This window comes from Vulpes vulpes, chromosome 6, assembly GCF_048418805.1.
Source record: "Vulpes vulpes isolate BD-2025 chromosome 6, VulVul3, whole genome shotgun sequence".
Taxonomy (NCBI): domain Eukaryota; kingdom Metazoa; phylum Chordata; class Mammalia; order Carnivora; family Canidae; genus Vulpes; species Vulpes vulpes.
This window is the reverse complement of record NC_132785.1, coordinates 127276582-127282581: the sequence shown is the minus strand read 5'-3', so window position 1 is coordinate 127282581 and position 6000 is coordinate 127276582. Positions and strand designations below refer to the sequence as shown.

The following is a 6000-nucleotide window of genomic DNA, read 5'->3' as shown; positions in this document are numbered from 1 at the left end:
CCAGCAAGACAGGAAAGGGAGAGGAGTGGTCAGTGTCAGCCATAAAGTGAATATAAAATTATAACATATAATGCAGGAGGGAGGGAGGATGTCATACAAGGGGTGGGGGGTGGGGCAGAGGGTGGGTCTTGGGCAAATACCCCACATGGGGCAAAGGTGTTGCCAACTTACTTTTCTTGTCATCTGCCCCAGGCAGAATGGCACGTTATGCTGCCTTAAAGATGCATGGTCTGGGCTGGTCCATCCCATCCAAACTGGCATTCTTCCAGAACTTCGTTGACCTCGCTATTCTTCTGGGACAGGGGAATCTGGGTATTACTTGGCTATCATTTGAGAGCTTTCAAATACATACAGCTGAAAGCACCGATTACAGCTACTTCAGGTGATTTCTGAGGCTTCTGTTCCCTCCACTAGGTACCATAGTGTGGACCTTCTAACAAGCTCCCGCCGGACAAGGTTAATTCCCATAACAGCCATTACCCTCATCAAGCAGATGAAGCTGAAGCCAGAGATCCAGAGGCACTTCCCGTCTAACCCAGAGCCCTGCAACGACAACCAGAGGAAATCGGTTTGCTTGCACAGGCAAGGAGCAGGCCCACTTGCTGGAGGCATAAAAACAAGACCAGGTTATTTTCAACGTCCTGTCTTGGCAGAGACAAGAGCAGCTTTCGGGAAGACCCAGGGCTTCCATTCCCCCATGCCAAGCCAATGTTGCCCAAGGATGGGCCAATGTCCAGGACGGTCAGAACTGCCAGTATCCTGTCTCACTGTCTGGCACCGAACCTAGGAGCTGGACCCGAGGGAGAATGTGGACTTGCGTAGGAGGATGCCACAGACCATCTGACACAGCGCACCTCCCCATAGAACAGTTCCCAGACTATGCGGTGAAGGGCCATCCTAGTTCCACAAAAGCACATGTATTTTTAGTTATTCATTAATTCATTCAGCAATAATTTACTGGGCGCCTCCTAGGCTCCGGGCCGGGCAGGCGCTGGGGATATGGAGAAGAATGTGACCTGGTTCCTGGCTCTCGGGGCACATCCGTTTAGTGATGACATGTACACAAATGCCGGTGATGGAGTAGAAGGGGCGGGTGCCCCGGTGGAGGCATTTACAGCGTGCCATGAGGTTGGGGTGTGGCTAGCTCTCTCTGGAGAGATCGGGGAATGGATCCCAGTGTGAGCTCACTCATGTCCTGCCTCACACGTGGATCACTGACTCACTCCCTCATTTCTCAACTCACTGATTTACTCACTCATTCATTCAGCGAAGTTGTTCTTGGATTACATTCACATCCACTGACTCATTTACTCACTCGCTAATTCATTATTTTATTCACTCACCCGAATATCCATTCCATCCCTCCATCCACTTGCTAATTCATCCGCTCATTAATTTGTCTCATTCATGGACTTATTTATTTACTCATGGGTTAAATTATTCAACTTCTTCCTTCTTTCACTAATTTATTAATTTCTTCACCCACTCAGCTTTTGGCTTATTAATTAATTCATTTGGTTACTCACTCATTGATGCATACATTGACTCATGGGTTCATTCATTCGCTCATTACCAATTAATTTTCAATTCTCTAGTAATTCAGGAGCTCATTCAGGGATTCACTTATTCATTATCTCATCCATTTGTGCACTCGTCCTTACTGAGTCCTTGAGCTACTTGTCTTTCACTCACTTATTCATTCATCACTCACTCATTCTCCTTCTGACAGTTTTACTTACACATGGTCTCATCCATGCATTAACTCATCAATTAATTCATCATACATTTATGCACATTTCGTTACTCAACTCATCGTCATGTGTTAACTCATTTGCATATCTGCATTTTCATCAATATTTTCCCTTTGTTTACTCAAAGATTCAGTCATTCACTAACTCACTGCATCATTCATTCTCTATTTCATTCACCATTTATTCCATTTCTCATTCAACAAAGGTCTATTCATGTGCTCTGTGAGCTGGGCCTAATGGACAGCACAGTGGATAAGAAGGTGAAGATTCCTGACTTCCCAGAGCTCACAGCCTGGGAAGTAAGTTTTTCATCAGCCCAGGGGTCATCTCTTTCATTAAGCATCTGATACTTAACGACTGAGCTGAGGGCCCGCCTTCTGTGTTCCTGGAAAACCCATGTACTTGCCCAATTATATTGACTTGTTACCTAATCCCAAAGAGCTACCTAATGACTGGAACTAAACTGGATTCAGATACAAGTGCTATGACCAACACGGAGACTCACATGGATTTGGGGCGATGTTTGTTGAGCTGAAATTAATAGCTTATTAGTTATTTTAGCACTCTCTCAGACATCAAGGGCCAGAAAATTTTAGAATAGGGAATTCCTGCCACCACCTCCAAATAAGTCATCAGTATTTGTACCTGAGACAGAGGAAAGAAATAATCCAGGTGAGTAGCATGCAAAAATATCTAAATTATTTCAATACAACATGCAGACTAGTACTGCATGCTATTATATACTACTAAAACAAAGATAAAAGAGGTAAATGCTTTATTTCATAAATGTCCATGGTGCAGACCTATAATAACTATAATCCTCATTTCAAATCACATTTTCACCACTGGTCCAGGATTTTGCCTCCTGTGATTTAATTTTTCCAAGATCGATTTATTAAAATAGTAACAGCAGCAGCAATGGTAATAGTAACATCCACGAACCCACCAAAGTAGAAGAATGAAAACAACGAATATTTTAGCAACTGTGTCTGTCCTTATTATACACCGAGGCAAAGATGAAATATTTTCTGTTAAATGGATCTCAGAGAAGCAAAATTGGGTTGATCCTAATTCTTGTTTCATAAGATTTTATCATTGGGATACTCTTGACCACTTTAATTTTCTTTATGTATGGATTTTTCCTTGCTTATTAATTTAGTCAGTTACTCCTTTTCAAAAACAAAGTAACAGCAAAGAATTTATTTCTAAACAAGAGGGGACATTTTTACTGGTAAGTCTCTCTACATACTCCTTAAACAGAGTAGTGAAATAATTAACCCAAGTGAAACCAATCCTTGTCTCATGAGTACTCACGTCTTTTGCCATCAGTGGCCGTCGTAATTTTTCTAGTATATTTGCTTTTAATTTGCTCAATTATTTATTATTTTTAATAAAGTAATAAAACCCAAAGAAAATACAATCAGCCCAAGGACAAGATCTTTGACTATGACCAGAAGGTGTCTATAATCTTCTTAATCTGAGAGAGAAAAGCCCAAGTCTACTTTTTGAATGGAGATCTGTCTGTTGTTGTTATTTTATAGTTTTGCAAAATGAATTAAGCAGGACCTTGTGAGGATACATTCTTATCACTGGTCCATGCATGGTCTTCTTCAATTTCATTTCATGATTGCATGAAGCTAATTATTATTTTTAAATAATATAGTCACCCCCCATGAATAAAAAGACAAAACTGTAAATAAAAACTCAATCTACTACTTACCATAATCTTTACTCTCCTTGGCCACATTGGTCATAGTCAGGGTCTTCATCATTAAATATAATGACTGAAGCAGCCAATATGTGGCCATTCAAGGGTACAAGGCAGACATGAGAAAGAATAAAATATATTCATCACTGGCTCATACTTGGCACACACTCATTTAGTTAACCATTTGTTCAATTTTAACTTTTTCTTTCTTCATAAATCAAACATATAGGAATCCTAAGAGCAGAACATTGACCATTAGATACCTTGGTCTAGCTGCTTCTTATGCAAAGTGGTAACAACTTAATCTACGTATTTTTTTTTCTTAATGGACCAATGTATATCAGAACTGAATTAGTAGCATTTCCTGTTTTATAACAAATCCTATGAATTGGTCCACATTTTGACCTATTTTTCTTTACCTTATCTGTTTATTGATCCATTCTTTTATTCACTAATAATATAAAATCAATATCCATGATTCTTAAACTTTCCTGAGATCATTCCCCCAAAGTTATACACTAGTTCTTTTTTTTGCATTGGACCTCAGTGGTTCAAAAAATGATTGATCATAATTTTTATTCAGATGCATTCCATTCACATCATCGGTCCAGGGGTGGCCCTTCTGCCTTTACCTTTTAGATATTACACTGAACCATTTTTAGGTGTTATAGTGAATAACCATATCATCCTATTCAACAACTAGAATACTGACTCCTGAAATGAGTAACAGCCTAGATCTTTATCAAGAGAGGAATGTTTAAATAATCAGTGGGACTATGGGATCCCTGGGTGGCGCAGCAGTTTAGTGCCTGCCTTTGGCCCAGGGCACGATCCTAGAGACCCAGGATCGAATCCCACGTTGGGCTCCCAGTGTATGGAGCCTGCTTCTCCCTCTGCCTATGTCTCTGCCTCTCTCTCTCTCTCTCTGTGTGACTATCATAAATAAAATTTTAAAAAATTAAAAAAAATTAATAATCAGTGGGACTAAATAAATAAATAAATAAATAATCAGTGGGTCAAACATAAAATGAGACTGGAAGTTTTGAAATGGATGAAAAAAGCTAAGTTTTTTTACTTGAACTTCATTTGTGCTACATTGGATTAATTATAAGCTGTGGTTCATAATAGATTCGCATTCTTGGTCTATGCATGACATTTTAAAAGTTAATTTACATTTATTGTTTCCTTTCATTTTTGTTTACATTTTCCATATATATTTTTTATTTGAGTATAGCCAACACACAATGTTACATTAGTTTCAAGTGTACAACACAGTGATTCAGCAATTCCTGGAGGGAATTATGTTAAGGAAAATAAGTCAGAGAAAGGCAAAGAGTGTATGATTTCAATTATATGTGTAATCTAAAAAATACACCAAAAGAATAAACAAAAATCAGAGCCAGACCTATACATACAGAGAACAAACTGACAGTCACCTGAGAGGCAGGGATGGGATGGGCAAATGGGTGAAAGGGGTGGGAGATACAGACCCCCACTGTGGAATGGACAAGTCACAGGGATAAAGGCAGAGCATAGGGAATATGGTCAGTGGTATTGTAAGAGTGTTGCATGTTAACAGATGGGAAGTTCTTTTGGGGGGTTGTTTTTTTTTTTTTTAGATAATATGAAAACCCACAAACTAACCACCAAACCAAGAACTTTGTTACTTACGTAGGATGACATACTCCTTCCCCGTAGTGATAAGGCAAAGATCCTCATGATTGGAGAATAATTTAATTAGCTATGGTCCATCCATCCTGCAGAATGTAAAGAGGATGTTGACAAACCAGATTTGGGTTTTAATTGTCGAACATGAAGGAACCGTGACAGAAATTTCTCGGAAACAATGATGCATGCCACATTCTTACATCTGGCTCATGAACAGACCACCATTTTATTAATTAATATGTTAAGTTATCCATTTTATCCAATGAGCACCACTAAATAAACCACCCAACAAAGAATGAGGAGTGCTGCAGATTATTGACTCTGGGTCTTGCACCCTTAGAGCTAAAAGGTTAGAACTTCTTTTTTAAAGGGGTATGTGTTATGCTAGATCAGATTTATCATGAACCTTGGTTTGTAACACAATCTCATCATTGGTCCTTATGTGACCTTCTTTGGTTATATTCCATACTTTTTAATCATACAGCCAACCCCGAATACCCTAAATAGCCCAACAAAGACAAGAATCTAGACTGTTACTCACACTGAATCAAAAAGGTCTTGATCATTACAGAATCATCTCAAGTGTGTCCATTCTGTAGAAGAAAGTAGATGAAGGAAAAAAAGGGAAAATAAATATGAATTCTTTTTTTTTATTTTTAAATTTTTTAATTTAAATTCTAATTGGAAAAAAAATAAATTCTAATTGGTTAGGGGCACCTGGGTGTCTCAGTGGTTGAGTATCTGCCTTCAGATCAGGTCATGATCCCGGGGTCCTGGGACTGAGTCCTGCATCAGGCTCCCCGTGGGGAGCCTGCTTCTCCCTCTGCCTTTGTCTCTGTCTCTCTCTGTGTGTCTCTCATGAATAAACAAATA

General features: G+C 39.2%; 1 non-coding gene across 1 annotated transcript; it reads right to left on the bottom strand.

Moving 5' to 3' along the window:
* Positions 1 to 3995: 3995 nt before the first annotated feature.
* On the bottom strand, positions 3996 to 4069 carry LOC112930363 (small nucleolar RNA SNORD113/SNORD114 family). Its single transcript, XR_003237126.1, has one exon. It is a non-coding gene; the product is annotated as a small nucleolar RNA SNORD113/SNORD114 family (small nucleolar RNA).
* Positions 4070 to 6000: the final 1931 nt, after the last annotated feature.